This window comes from Phyllobates terribilis, unplaced genomic scaffold (assembly GCF_046119375.1).
Source record: "Phyllobates terribilis strain yellow unplaced genomic scaffold, ASM4611937v1 Scaffold_11__3_contigs__length_659146591, whole genome shotgun sequence".
In the NCBI taxonomy this organism is placed as follows: domain Eukaryota; kingdom Metazoa; phylum Chordata; class Amphibia; order Anura; family Dendrobatidae; genus Phyllobates; species Phyllobates terribilis.
In genome coordinates this window covers 176943532-176959567 of record NW_027362771.1, presented here as the reverse complement: position 1 = coordinate 176959567, position 16036 = coordinate 176943532, and the positions used below count along the sequence as shown (strand labels likewise).

The 16036-nt window shown below is 42.4% G+C and overlaps 1 protein-coding gene across 4 annotated transcripts in view; it reads right to left on the bottom strand.

The window, feature by feature from the left end:
* ANO6 (anoctamin 6) overlaps positions 1–16036 on the bottom strand; it is a 155507-nt gene that overhangs the window by 126979 nt on the left and 12492 nt on the right. The window contains exon 1 of one of the 4 annotated variants that reach the window (XM_073651838.1): positions 4807–4919. The exons of the other annotated variants lie outside the window; for them this stretch is intronic. The gene's annotated coding sequence lies outside the window, so the exon portion shown is untranslated. Of the gene's footprint in view, positions 1–4806; positions 4920–16036 lie in introns of those variants that run through there. 4 annotated transcript variants of the gene reach the window in all.

Below are 16036 nucleotides of genomic sequence, written 5' to 3'. Positions count from 1 at the left end.
GACTTCTGCACAACACAACTGATGGTCCCAACCCCATTTATAAGGCAAGAAATCCCACTTATTAAACCTGACAGGGCACACCTGTGAAGTGAAAACCATTTCCGGTGACTACCTCTTGAAGCTCATCAAGAGAATGCCATGAGTGTGCAAAGCAGTCATCAAAGCAAAAGGTGGCTACTTTGAAGAACCTAGAATACAAGACATATTTTCAGTTGTTTCACACTTTTTTGTTAAGTATATAATTCCACATGTGTTAATTCATAGTTTTGATGCCTTCAGTGTGAATGTACAATTTTCATAGTCATGAAAATACAGAAAAATCTTTAAATGAGAAGGTGTGTCCAAACTTTTGGTCTGTATTGTATGTGTCTCTTTTTACCATCAGTGTCACCAGTGTTTTTCACAGCTGGATAAAGAAATAAATTACAAAGATTCTCCTATACTTTGCAATGTTAATCAAGGACAGCACACAGAAGGCACACTGATCCGTATGCTGTATGTGTCCTACATGGACCCATAGACTTGTATTGTCCCTTGTCCTCCTCCTTCCGGCAGCACTGATGACAGGTCGCTGTTTCGTTTGCACAGACACACAGTCTGTGTTAAACATGGCCATGAGCATAGCAGCATAGGTTATAATGGGTAAGTGTGGTATCTGTAAAAAAAAACGGATGACACATGTACTGGAAACACAAACATGTGAAGGCCTTAAGCTGCATTTACACTGCAGTATAATCATGAAGAAGTGTTGATAAAAAACACTTGTTTCACGATTATCATGCTGTGTAAACAGGCCTGCCAGACGCTATAGGCTATGTTCACACATTGCTGGTACTGTAAAACGCAGCTGAAAATTTGCATAGAAAAACGCATTAAAAAAAAACGCAAAGTCTGACATTCCAGAAATCTCATGCACACACCACGGTTCTTATTTGATCAGGATTTTGCATGTTTTTTTTGCAGAATACAGCATGTCACTTCTTTCAGCGTTTTTCACCCATTGGAAGTAATGGGTGGTGAAAAAACTATGAAAAAACGCCTAGTGTGATCATAGCTATCACGTTTTGCTGCGCTTTTAGTGAAAATAAGCAAGTACAGCAGTATGTGAAACTCATTTATTTTTGTGATGTTACCATCTTGTCCTGGTCACTTGAAATGGCCGTTTGGATAGTACAGTTTAATTAAATTAGTGATGAGTACAGTGTAAACATTGGCTGACCAAGGTGTGAGACTGAACAACACCTGTGGCCCATTGAGGTGTGAAATTGAACAATCCCTAAGAAATTCAATGGCAGACCATAGTGTGAAAATAAAAAAAAGTGTCCTACAAGTTTCATTGCACTGCCAGTGTCGTAGGTAAAGTATTCCTCAACAATTCACCCCTCCCCACGGTTACAATTGAAATTCTGGTTAATGTGGTCTCACATAGGTTTTGCATTGGTGACCTGTGTTCATGCTTCTGTGGTGGAAGCAAAGCTGAACTTTGGGATCCTGAAAAACGCAGAAAAAAAATGCAGCTAAAATGCAACAAAAAAAACAAGTTAAAAACCAAGCAAAATCCTGAACAAACCTTCCTGGCAAGCGATTAGGTTTTGCTGCAGAAAAAAAAACGCTGAAAAAACGCAATGTGTGAACACGTGGCGTTCGTAATGTGTTTTCGCGGCAGTTTTTCGCAGAGAAAACGCTTGGTAACCAGTGTGCCAGCTATTGCAATGGCAATCCTGATGTGCTGTGCACACAATGCGGAAATTTCCGCTCAGGATTGCCATTGCGGAAAAAAAAACGCAGCATGTCATTTCTATGCAGTGTTTTCCGCCCATTGACTTAATAGAACCGCAGCAAATCCGCAGGTATAATATTTATACCTGCGGATTTGCTGCGTTTCAATTAAAGCCAATGGGCAGTGAAACACTGCGGAAATGCACATAGAAGTGGTAACCGGGTCGGCAGAGGAGGAGTACTATTCCTCTCATCCGACCGCCGCTCCCGCTAATAACAGCAAGAGCGGCGCAGCTGAGGGGTGCAGTAGTCTCCTCAGCCCAGCCGGGAACCACTTGCGGTAAAAAAATAAAAACCACACTATACTGGTCCTCGATCCCCGGCGATCTGATCAGGTTGGCGGCCGGCAGTACACCGCAGGCAAAGCGCTTGCTCTCAGTAGGGTACTGCACTCTCTGGACCTGCGGTCACGTGAGCGCTCAGCTGAACATCAGCTGAACGCTCATGTTACCTCACTTTACGGCACCGGCGCTGTGCGGGAACAGTCTCAAGAATGCTCCCACCAGTACTGATGCTGAGGTCACCGGGGCTGATCAGCTTATCTTCAGCTGATGAACCTCAGTGACCTCACTCCTTCAGCAGCAAAGTACACTGACAGGAGTGATTTTACACCCCTGTCCGTGTACATTGCTGCCTTCTACAGCAGTGACTGCTGATGTAGAAGTGACCCAGATCACCGAGGGACTATCGCGATGGCGGTAATTGTGGACTACGTCATGACGACGGACAGGTGAGGGATATGGTTGTTTTTTATTTTACGTTTTTTCAGGAGACAAGGGATTCGGGGACTGAGCGTACAATAAAACATTTTTTTTTTTAAACCGTGTGTTTATTTCATTAAAATACTTTATTCTGGCCATGTAATTATTAAAAAAGCGGCGGCCACTTTACTACGCGGTTAGTAAAGGGGGCGTCTTATAGACGTCCTCGGTTACTAACCTGGGCTTCACGTCAGCTGCCAATACAAGGCTGACGTGAACCCCAACCCCATTCGCCACCGCTACAAGGGCAGTGGGAAGAGCGGAGGCTAAGCGGCAGATTTGGCGCATCTTATGAATGCGCCATTTCTGGGACTGCTGAGGGGTGATATTATTAGCCGCGGAGGGGGCTAGTATTCATGGCCCCTGCGCTGGCTATAAATATCAGCCCCCAGCTGTCGGTTTAGTATTTTCTGGTTAGATTTTATAGGGGGACCCTACGTCAATTTTTTCCTGGGGTCCCCCTGTAATCTAGCCAGTAAAGGCTAAGCAAACAGCTGTGGGCTGATATTAATAGCCAGGGAACATTTTTGGCTAATGGTCCCTTGCCCGGCAGCCCCCAGCGGTCGGCTTTTCTTCTGCTGGTGATAAAAATGGTGCGGGAACCCATGCCATTTTTTAAAAAAATTTTAGGCACGGTGACCATGATCCGGACGCAGCAGCGGTTTGGACGCATATTTTTTGCTGTGTCCAAAATTATGCATTCTATTGAACGTAGGTAAATCCACTTGTGTTCACTGAACCATGTGGATTTATCACATTCAATACATTCTAGTGGTCAAATTTCTGTTGCAGAGACTAGCAACTCCGCAAGAGTACTTGACATGCTGCGTTCCTGAAAGACGCGCCGCATGTCAGTGTCCACGGGTGATCCGCAGCCTCTGATGCACGCATAGTGGACATGGGATTTCTAGAGATCCCATCCACTATGCTGTAACATCTGTACGCTGCCAGTTTGACACTGTATAAACATGCAGCGTCAAACTTACAGCGGCTCCTGATTGTAGCTACATACTCAAACTCACCCGCAGCATGTCAATTTCTGTAGCGGACACGCTAGTCTCCGCTGCAGATTTTGACACATTAAAGTGTCATTTTATGCGGTGGATTCACATGTACCGATAACAAAAGTGCGGCATTAGAACACCACGTTTTGGACGCAGCAAAAATACGCTGTGTCCGAAGCGCTGCTTGTTGCTATTCGTGGGGACGTAGCGGCCATCGAAACAGCTGTGAGCTGTTAATAATAGCCAGGAACCATGTTTGCCTACTGGCACCTTCCTAGGCTAAAAATAGCAGGTCACAGCTGCCCCAGAAATTACTTGAATGGAAATGCTAATGAGATTGGCTGAATGGAATTAGCTGACACCTAGCTCTTTTGTTTGGTGATGACAAGGTGTCAATCAGACCCTTTCATCACCAAACCTAATTAAAGTATAGTAAAGAGTTAAATAAACACACAGAGAAGAGTAAATACTGTTTGAAATACAACATACACATTCTTTAATAATTTAAATTAACCAATATTACCATCCCAGTTGTGACGGTAATCAACGGCTTAAAGCAATGTCCAACCAAATAACTTTATTTAGCTCCATAAAGCAGTCATTGATGTACAAAAATGCTTAAAAAAAACATCAAAAACGTGTCAAAACCGTTCGTATTTTCCGCAATGTTTTTCTTGCCAACCAGATGCAGAAACGCTGTGGAAATTTCTGTGTCAAATCCTGAATGTGCTCACATAGTCTAAGACAGTGTTCCCACAGTGAGTATTTGGTGAGTTTTTGATGTTGCATTTGGCTTTGACTAAACATTACTGATACAGTCACATTCGGCTCACATGCATTTTTTTCACATGTAATGTAATTCTATGGGGAGAGTCCGCTCATAAAACTCATTCTCCAATAAGAAGTGACATGTTGCAGGTTTTCAAACACGCACTATAGGTCAGTTTACACAGAGCTTTAAAAAAAAAACATAGCAGGCATGAGATTTCTATTAATCCCATACACATTGTGGATCTGTAAGATGCTGTGTGTTCTGGTGCAGTGCAAATATGCAGCATCAAAAACTCACCAAAGTTCATTGTGGAACTTGCCTTAAATAGCAGCACAGACCAGCCATGATCCTTGCTCATACTTATGCACTAGGATTCCGTAGGATCCCATATCCAGTAAGGGAGTGAGCGCGGCATAGTGTGATGTCATTCTACAGCACTGACTGCTGTACAACATAACTTTTCATATTTAATCAACTGGATTACACTTACTTGGGAAGACCGGATTTGTCACTTAAAGGGATTTTCCAGGTTCAGATTATTTACGTCTTATCCTTAGAATAGACCATCAATATCTGATTTGTGGGAGTCCGATTGCTGATCAGCTACCTGAAATCGTCTCGGAGCTCTGAGAGCCTTAAAAAGCAGACTTAACAATTATAATCATTATCAGCAGCACATAATTCTGTGCAACAGCACGTTTCCTGCTGATAACATGATGTTAACGATCGCTCTGTGCTAACAGAAACGTCATCAGCTGGTCTAAAGACAGGCCACTAAAGGGAAATCGGTCAGCAGCTTTTTGCTATTTAACGAGAGCAGCATAATGTAGGAGCAGAGACCTTGATTCCAGGGATGTGTCACCAACTAAGCTGCTTGTTACCGTTTCAATAAAATCAATGTTTTATCAGCAGGAGATCATCACTACAGGACTAGTTGTCTCCTGTCATGTAGTCCTCTTGCTCTGTGTAACCCCGCTCCCACCACTGACTGGAAACTTTCTGCCAATTTACAGTGCACACAGGAAGCTGTCAGTCAGTGGTGTGGAACCATTATGATTTAATCAACCATCATGAGCCTCCAACATCCACCCATGGCTGTTTATCTGTTAAATCCTGCTGTCAATCTCTGACAGTGGCATTTAACACGTGCCGACAGGGGCGTGCGTCGTTACATGCTCCCATCGGCACGCCCGTGATGTGATCGCAGGGTGCTGATGTGTTGTCATGACAGTCGAGGGTCTGCTGAAGACTTCCGTGCTTGTTATCATGATCCCCTTCCTCCTCATAGAAGATCATGATTTTAGGTATACATAGTAGTGCTGATGCACTGCTATGTATAGCACAAGCGATCACAGCATCAAGTCCCCTAAGGGGACCATTAGATCCAGTAAAAAAAAAGTTTTTAAAAATATAAAAAACAAACAAAAAAAAACAAAGTTCAGATCACCCCCTCTTTTGTCCCATTAAAAATAAAACAATTAGAATAAAAAACACACATATTTGGTATCACAGCAGTCGTAAGAGTACAATCCGAATATAAAATAAATCAATTTGATCGGTAAACGGCATAACGCAAAACCAAAACGAAATAAATACTTTTTTTTTTTTTTTTTTGGGTCGCCACAACATTGCAATGAAATGCAATAAGAGGTGATCAAAACATCATATCTACCCCAAAATGAAAATCAGTGAAAACATCAGCTCAAGGCGCAAAAAATAAGCCACCACCCAACCCCAGATCCCGAAAAATGGAAACACTACGCGTCTAAGAAAATGGCAACAAAAGCAACATTTTTTTTTCCACTTAAATAAAATAAACAAAAAACACTATTCATGTTTGGTATCTGTGTACTCGTCCTGACATAGAGAATTATATTGCCATATCAGTTTTACCATATAGTGAACATCGTAAATAATAACATCCCCACACACCCCAAATTGTGAAACTGCACTTTGATTTCTTTTTCCTATATTCCAGTACACTATGTGGTAGAATGAATGGTGTCATTCAAAAGTACAGCTCGCAAATAACACCTCATACGGCTATATTGACGGGAAAAAAAAAGGCTCTTAAAAGAAGGGGAGGAAAAAACTAAAACGAAAAAAAAAAAAAAGGAAAATGGCCATGGCGTGAAGGGGTTGCATAAACCCGATTGCCAGACATTTGAAGGCTGCAATTGGTTAGTATAAATGTGTCCTAAGCAGGGCTGTGGAGTCGGAGACTCCTGACTCAGACTCCTGACTCAGACTCCTGACTCAGACTCCTGACTCAGACTCCTGACTCAGACTCCTGACTCAGACTCCTGACTCAGACTCCTGACTCAGACTCCTGACTCCACAGCACGGCCTCACTACTGAGCATGTACATAAAGTGCAGCACAGATTCATCTCAGCTAAAAGCCAAGATTCTTAGATCAGGAACAGAACAGACATTAATAGGACATTTCATAACTTTCCCAAATTCTTATGAAAACATTTACAGCACATACTGCATTGAATTACTGTACCCAATTTATTATATATTTTAGGAGTCAGAGTCGGTCCATTTTATACTGACTCCAACTCCGACTCCACCAAAATGAACACAGACTCCGACTCCTCAGCCCTGGTCCTAAGGGATCTATGAAATAAATTGTGCCATTTGTATTGTGAAATCTGGTGACAGATGCCTCTAATTGAACCTACAATTGTAACAATAGTTGGAGAACACTGCTGAAGCCTTTAGAGTCAGTCTGTGGACTCCAGGGGTCAATTTGTGTGGGCTGTCAATTACGGTAAAAGCTTTATAGGACATAAAAAAAATTAAAATCTAAAAAGTTGGGCACCAGAAGCATATTATAAAGAAAAATTTGCTACCTTTTTCCTGAGATCTGTCTAGCTTCAAATGGGTTATCCACTACTCCCGAACAACCCTGTCTCAATCCGTAATTTTCCCCCTTATAACATAATAACAGCTATACTCACCAACGGTGCTAGCGCAGTTCCAGTGGTGTTGGCTCAGGAAACATTGTTACGTCACGTGATCCATTTGGCCGAACATCAGCTGCTTCTTTTTCCTCTCCTTTGCACGTATCGCATACAATCGAAGGAGGTGAGAGCGCAGCAGCCAGAGGTAAGTATAGATATTAATATTTTATAAGGGGGAAAATTACAGATTAAGAATGGGTTTTCTGAGTAGTGGATAATTCCTTTAAATTAAACAAAACCCATAATTGATCCCCGACCCTTACAGTTATGTTTTAAGAAAAAAATTGCACATACATTCTATTATTTCACCAATAACATACTATAGGTCAGAAGATGAACATTGACATTTTTTTTTACAAATATTGAACATACACACAAAATTACACACCCACAATGACATGTATTGTTTCTCATCTTGCAATTGTTCCTATGATGGAAACAAAAGATAATAAGACAAGTAGAATGTGTTCAACTGGTTCCAGATGCAGGAGATCGTACCGATACAAATAGTCTGTCAATAACACCAAGCTACTTTTATTTAAAAAAATATATATTTTATATATATAAAAAATTACATTTGCGCTCTTAAATACCAGCAAAAAGTGCTCAAAATCCCAATGTATAAAGCAAATAGTGGAGATACTCACCACATACATGAAGAATGGTGTGAACTTCTAAGTAAGTCTCTGTTACTGATACATCATAGGACTAATGTGTGTAAACTAAATGGCTAGAGCATGTCTCATCCCCATAGGAATACACAGAACTTACTATACACGCACCTTTGTTATGCAAAAGCCATCTTTACAAACTACATGCAATAGATATGGTGATTTCCCTGAGGAAACCCAGGATGACACCAATACATTTCTTGTTTATAAAGCAGTACAACACAGGGTAATTAAGTGGAGGAACCAAAAATTTGCTGAAATTACAGAAGAGTTTTACACTAAACGATAATGATAAAATATTTCCTAATGATCCATTTACACTCCCCACTTTCTGGCCAGTAAAGAGTGATGATCGACTATAGTGGGCAAAAGTTATAAGACTGAGACAAATTTTGGTTTTCCCAAAGTTTGCCACTTCAGTGTTTAAAGTAGCAATTTGCATTAACGCTAGATTGTTATGAAGAGTGATAAGATGAATTGCAAAGTTATTGCTTGCCATGAAAATTATCAATCACAAAAACCCCAATTCCTCTCATTTTTAACCATACCACAAAATGACCTGCTTACATCATTTCAGTGGTCTACTTGTTAGCTCAGGAGAAAGCGTTATCGAGGACAAGGCATCTGATCTCACTTTGTCATGCTGATTGCATTATACGAGCAAACTAGTTGCTTGAAATCAATGTCTTCTTCTGTTAACCATGGTTACCACCAAGGAAACATCAAAAGCGCTTTACAAGCAAGGACATAGCTGCATGTAAGATTGACCCAAAGGCCTAATTCAGACATCCGTTGTTCTAACGTACGAGAAAAACAGATCAATTTATTGATCAGACTTAGATCAACTTCAATCAGTGTGGTCAGTGTGCCAACACGTTTTCTTGTACATGGAGAAAAAATAAAAAAGCTTCTCCACCTTCTACTTTCTGACAAGTTTGTGACAATCAGACTACACTCTTATGTTATCCAAAGTGCGGTCCGAGTTTTGCAGAGACTCAAATTTGCATTGTCAATTTTGAGCCAATGTGCGAATCAAAATCAGACAGGTCTCCGCAATTTTCCTAGGACCGCTCAGTCCATGAAAAATCATGAATGTATGAATTGCCCCATAGACTGTCAGAGTTATGATTGCAATGCATGAATACTATAGATAGCACTCATACAAGAACATAGGAGTCGGAGTGAGGCCTAAATCAATCATTCATCGGATCATCAAAAACTTCAAATTGAAAGGTTTAATTGCTGTGAGGAAGGCTTCAGGGCACCAAAAAAGTCCAGCAAGTGCCAGGACCATCTCATAAAGAGTTTGCAATTATGGGATCAGTTCAAGTAAGTTCAAAGAGCTTGCTGAGGAATGGCAGCAGGCAGGTTTCAGTGCATCTGCACACACAGTGAGGTGAAGGCTTTTAGAGGCAGGTCAGGTGTCAAGAAGGGCAGCAAAAGAATCCACTTCTCTCCAAGACTGACATTCTGCAGGAAGTATAAGTATTGGACTACGGAGGACTGGGCCAAATATTTTTTCTCTGCTGAAGCCCCTTTCAGACATCTTGAAGAATGGTTAGAGGAGAAGAAAATGTGAGGGCTAGTATTAGTCCTGTGTGTCATGATAAAGGTAAAGCATCCTGAGTCTATTCATGTGTGGGGTTACTTTTCATCCAGGGAAGTAGGCTCACTCTCACCATCATCATTCAAGAACAACTTCTCCCAACAATCCAAGAGCAATTTGGTGATGAACAATGATTTTTATCCATAATGATGGGGCAACATGTCACAAGGTAAAAGTGATAACTAAGGAGCAAGGCAAGAAGAACAAAACATAAAAATTTGGCCAGGAAATTCCCAAGATCTCAATCCTTATGAGAACCTGTGGTCAAATCTTCAAAAAGAATGTAAAAAAAACAAACACAGAAATTGTGAAACAAAGTAATGACTAGGTAAGAATGATTAGCCATCAGTCAGGATTTGGCCCATAAGTTGATATCCAGCAGGTCAGGGCAAATTTCAGTCTTGAAATCTATACGAATAAAAATGTAAATGTTCGTTTGTTAAAAATCTTAAATCTCCAAAAGTTCTTCACCGATTGCTTTGAAATTTTGAAACAATGTTGCATTAGAATACACGCATGTTTTTATATACCAGCTGTTGGACATAAAAGCAACAACGAGAGGGGGGTGTTACAAACTCAGTCCCAGGCTGACTCTCCTGCCGCCCGGCATTGCCCCCCTGTGGGGGTTGGGGGGGGGGTGATGAGACCATCTGTTCGAGATCTAAAGACGCTGCTACTCATCAGCACCACCGCCTGAGAGGCGGCCGCCTCTGCTCTCCGGCACAGCTGCTGCTGCAGCTTCTTCTCCGGCAGGTGAGTCTTATTTCCGACTGCGCAACAACAAACGGGGGACGGAGGGAAGGAGAGAGGGAGGCTGCACGGAGAGGCACAGGCCACGGCCTCTGCTCTGGGCGCTGTGCTGGGCCCGAGTCTCGCAGCAATGGGCGGATAGCAAGCGCCACTGGCGGGAACGGCGCTGTGATCTGGCAGGTACCGGCCCGGGACATGTAAAGAGGATCAACCCCTCCTCCTCTGCCTGCCTTCATCTCTGCGCCCCCTCCTGCCACATTCCCTCTGTACTAGGGAATTGCATAACTAGCAGTCCCTGACATGACCGGCTCCATTGTGACACCTGACAGCAAGTACCGACCTCTTTAGTGACATGTGCAGAGAACAGGCCTGCAGGGGTCACAGGCTGCCACAATGCCTGCCTGATGGTCACAACTATCAACAGTGTCAGCATTGCCCCATCTGATATATATCTATATAAATAAAAATGAACATTGCATTCGAATACAAGCATGTTTTATATACCTACTATGTTTTTATATACCAGATGTTGGACGTAAAAGCAACACACGCTATACCCCAACTAAAAATATTGTATACCCACAAGCATTGTGAAATTAAATATTTTAGAAACTTGCGCTTTTTCTTTCTTTTCCATTTAACCAGACTGAGCTACAGCAACGGTGGCCGAGTACAGCTAGTATATTATAAATATTGAGTCTTTGCATAAACTTGATGTATTGATCAATAAAACTGTAAAACCTATCAAATGTTTATTTCAGTAACCAAAGAAGCATGTAACTAAAAGATCTAAGAATGCAGAAGCAGCAAACTAAAATTTGTGTCAGTCTCAAAATTTTTCGCCATGACTGTATAATCAAGTCTTAGGCTATGTGCACACTAAGCGTTTTTGATGTGTTTTTGTGGCAGTTTTTCCGCCGCGGAATCGCTTCGGAAACGCTTGTTAATAGGTCGGCCAGCTTTACCAATGGTAATCCTGATGTGCTGTGCACATGATGCGAAAATTTCCGCTCAGGATTAGAATTGCGGAAAAAAATGCAGCATGACCATTGTGCCAAGCGATTCCGGAGCATTTCCCGCCCATTGACTTTAATTGAAAAGCAGCAAATCCGCAGGTATAATGTTTATGTCTGCGGATTTGCTGCGTTTTAATTAAAGCCAATGAGCGGTAAACGCTCCGGAAACCCCGTGCGGGTGGTACCCGGGTGGGGAGAGGAGGACTACAGCTCCTCTCATCCGACCACCGCTCCTGCTGATAACAGCGAGAGCGGCGCTGCTGAGGGGAGCAGTAGTTCTCCTCAGCAGAGTCGGGAACAACTGGCAGTTAAAAAAAAGGAAAATAAAGTAAAAAAACCTTATACTCACCTGTCCGGCGCCCCCGTGTCCTCCTGGTCACCGGCGATGTTCTCTCCCCAGCGGTATACTGCGGAGAGCGTGCTCGCTCCCAGCAGTGTACTGCGCTGCCAGGACCTGTGGTCACGTAAGTGATCAGCTGATCGCTCAGGTGACCTCCCCATGGGAACATTCTCAAGAATGCTCCCATCATGGTAAGTTCACTGGGGCTCATCAGCTGATGAACCCCAGTGACCTCCTGCAGCAGTATGTATACTGACGGGTGATTTTACACCCCTGTCAGTATACACTTCTGTCTTCTACAGCAGTGACATCAGTGTTTGCTGCTGTCACTGCTGTAGAAGTGACCCGGATCGCCGAGGGACAATCGTTGGCGGTACGTGGACTGCGTCGTGATGGCAGATAGGTGAGGGATATGGTTGTTTGTTTTTTTACTTCTTTTTTTTTTAGAAGATGGAGGGATTTGGGGACTGAGAGGATAACAAAAATTTTTTTAGATCTGTGTTTTTTATTTAATTAAAATACTTTATTCTGGCCATGTCTTTTATTGAAAAAGCGGAGACCATTTTACTACGCAGTTAGTAATGGGGGCGTCTTATAGACGCCCTCCATTACTAACTTGGGCTTCACGTCAGTCGCCAATACAAGGCTGACGTGAACCCCAACCCCATTACCCCACCGCTACAGGGCAGTGGAAAGAGCGGAGGCTAAGCCACAGATTTGGTGCATCTTATGGATGCACCATTTCTGGGACTGCTGAGGGGTGATATTAATAGCCACGGAGGCGGCTAGTATTCATGGCCCCTTCCCTGGCTATTAATATCAGCCCACAGCTGTCTAGTTTAGCCTTTTCTGGTTAGATTTTATAGGGGGATCCCACGTCATTTTATTTCTGGGGTCCCGCTGTAATCTAGCCAGTAAAGGGTAAACAAACAGCTTTGGGCTGTTATTAATAGCCAGGGAACATTATTGGCTAGTGGCCCCTTTCCCGGCTACTAATATCAGCCCCCAGTGGTCGGCTTTCCCTTTGCTGGTTATAAAAATGACGCGGGAGCCCATGCCATATTTTATTTTATTTTTTTATAATTTTAGGCTTTATGCCCACGATCCGGACGTAGCAGCGCTTTGGACGCATATTTTTTGCTGCGTCCAAAATGTTGTATTCTATTGAACGCAGGTAAATAAGCATGTGTTCCATTCAATACTTTCTAGTGGTCAAATTTCTGTTGTGGAGACTAGCGACTCCGCAAGAGAATTTGACATGCTGCGGTCCTGAAAGACGCACCGCATGTCAGTGTCCACGGGTGATCCGCAGCCTCTGATGCACACATAGTGGACATGGGATTTCTAGAGATCCCATCTACTATGCTGTAACATCTGGACGCAGCGGGGTTGACGATGTATAAACACAGTTTACTGCAGCGGCTCCTGACCGTGGCCACGTACCCAAATTCACCCGCAGTATGTCAATTTCTGTAGCAGATACGCTAGTCTCCGCTGCAGATTTTGACTGATTGAAGTGTCATTATATGCAGTGGATTCATATGTACCGACAACAAAAGTGCGGCATTAGAACACCGCGTTTTAGACACAACAAAAATATGCTGTGCCCAAAGCGCTGCTTGCTGCTGTTTGTGGGGACGTAGTGGCTAACAAAACAGCTGTGAGCTGTTAATTAGAGCCAGGGACCATGTTTGCAAATGGCACCTTCCCAGGCTAAAAATAGCAGCTCACAGCTGCCGCATAAATTACGTGAATAGAAATGCTAATGAGATTGGGTGAATGGGACTAGTTGACACCTAGTTCTTTTGTTTGGTGATGACACGGTGTCAATCAGACCTTTTCATGACCAAACCTAATTAAAGAGTTAAATAAACACACAGACACAGAGTAAACACTATTTGAAATACAACATACACATTCTTTAATCATTTAAATTAACCAATATACTCACCTCAGTTCTGACAGTAATCCAGGGGTTTAAGCAATGTCCCACCAAATAACTTTATTTACCTCCATAAAGCAGTCATTGATGTACAAAAACACTTCAAAAAACTGCATCAAAAAACGCATCAGAAACGCATCAAGAACGTGTGTTTTTTTCCTGCCAAGGAGATGCAGAAACACTCAGGAAATTTCAGCTTCAAATCTTGAACGTGCACACACAGCCTTACAATGCTTGTTTACCAGCCTGTTTACACAAACTGACGAGTGATAGAAATAGAATGATCAATCATATGTTTGTTTCATAATCCATGTACAGTTCGTTAGGCTGTGTGCACACGTTGCAGATTTGGTGCGTTTTTGACGCATTTTTTTTCTGCGTGGATTTGTGACAAAGCCTGAAGAAAAATCTGATGCCAGGAAAGCAAATGAGAAACCTGAAGTGTCATGCACACGTTGAATATTTTTGACTTGCAGATTTGGTGCAGAAAATAATCTGCAGCATGTCAATTCTCTGTGCGTTTTTGCCCTCGTTTTTCACCCACTGAATGCATAGGCAAAACATAGGCAAAATCGTGGCAAAAAAATGCAATGTTTTTGAAGCTGCGTTTTCCTGCCAAGAAATTAAAAAACGTTGCAGGAGTTTCTGCAATCAAATACTCAACATGTGCACAAACCCTTCCACTGCTGATTTTGCATGTTTTTGCACCTATAAAGAATGGAGAGGTCTGTAATGTTTATTGTAGGTATACTTCAACTGTGAGAGACAGAATCTAAAAATAAAAAACAGAAAATCACATTGTATGATTTTTAAATAATTAAATTGCATTTTATTGCATAAATCAGTATTTGATAACCTACCAACCAGCAAGAATTCTGGCTCTCACACACCTGAATGTTTTTCTTTAAGAAGCCCTCCTACTCTGCATTCATTACCTGTATTAAGTGCACCTGTTTGAACTAGTTGCCTGTATAAAAGACACCTGTCTACACACTCAACCAATCACGCTCCAACCTCTCCACCATGGCCAAGACAAAAGATCTGTCTAAGGACACTAGGGATAGAATTGTAGACCTGCTCAAGGCACTGATGCGCTACAGGACAATAGGCAAGCAGCTTGTTGAGAAGATAACAACTGTTGGTGACAATTATTAGAAAATGGAAGAAACACAAGATGACTGTCAATCTTCCTCGGTCTGAGGCTCTATGCAAGATCTCACCTTGTGGGGTAAGGATGATTCTGAGAAAGGTCAGGAATCAGCCCAGAACTACATGGGAGGACCTGCTCAATGCTCAATGACCTGAAGAGAGCTCGGTCCATAGTCTAAAACATTACCATTAGTAAGACACTACGCCGTCATGGATTAAAATCGTGCAGGGCATGCAAGGTCCCCCCTGCTCACACCAACACATGTCCTGGCCCGTTTGAAGTTCACCAATGACCATATGGATCATCCAGAGGAGGCATGGGAGAAGGTCACATGGTGAGATGAGACCAAAATAGAACTTTTTGGTATCAACTCCACTCGCTGTGTTTGGAGGAAAAATAAGGATGTGTATAACCCTCTAGAACACCGTCCCAACCGTGAAGTATGGTGGGGGAAACATCATAGTTTCGGGATGCTTCTCTGCAAAGGGGACAGGATGACTGCACTGTATTGAAGGAAGGATGGATAGGGTCATGTATCGCGAGATTTTGGCCAACACCCTCCTTCCCTCAGTAAGAGCATTGAAGATGGGTGGTGGCTGGGTCTTCCAGCATGACAATGACCTGAAACACACAGCCAGGGCAACTAAGGAGTGGCTCCGTAAGAAGCATTTCAAGGTCCTGCGGTGGCCTAGCCTGTCTCCAGACCTGAACGCAATAGAAATTCTTTGGAAGAGCAGAAACTCAATGTTGCCCAGCGACACCCCCAAACCCACAAAGTGATTTTATGGATTTTTTTAAGATTTTGTCTTTCACATTTGCAGTGTACCTACTACGATAAAAATTACAGACCTCTCCATTCTTTGTAGGTGGGGAAACTTGCAAAATCGGCAGTGTATCAAATACCGTATTTATTTTCCCGATTGTAAATATTTAAAATGAAAAATGACATGTGTTCAACTAAAATATTGTTTTAGCCTAAATTTTATTCCCACTATATGTACAGCACACCCCTGTTATTTATAAGGGGCAGTGTGTTGCTGTTAATAATGATTTTTACGCATGCAAAGAAATCAAATCATTTAATAAACTAGTGTTTTGCTAGATGGCTGAAGCCAATTATTTGCCATTACGGTTACCTGTCTGTGTTGGCATATCATCGCTGAAAGAGGGGAATCAGTAAGTGCACACACGTTGTGTTTTGCTGCGTATTTGCAGCAGATTTTTATGTAAATTTTCAGCTGCGTTTTGCAATACCAGAAAAAGTCTATGAGAAAGCAG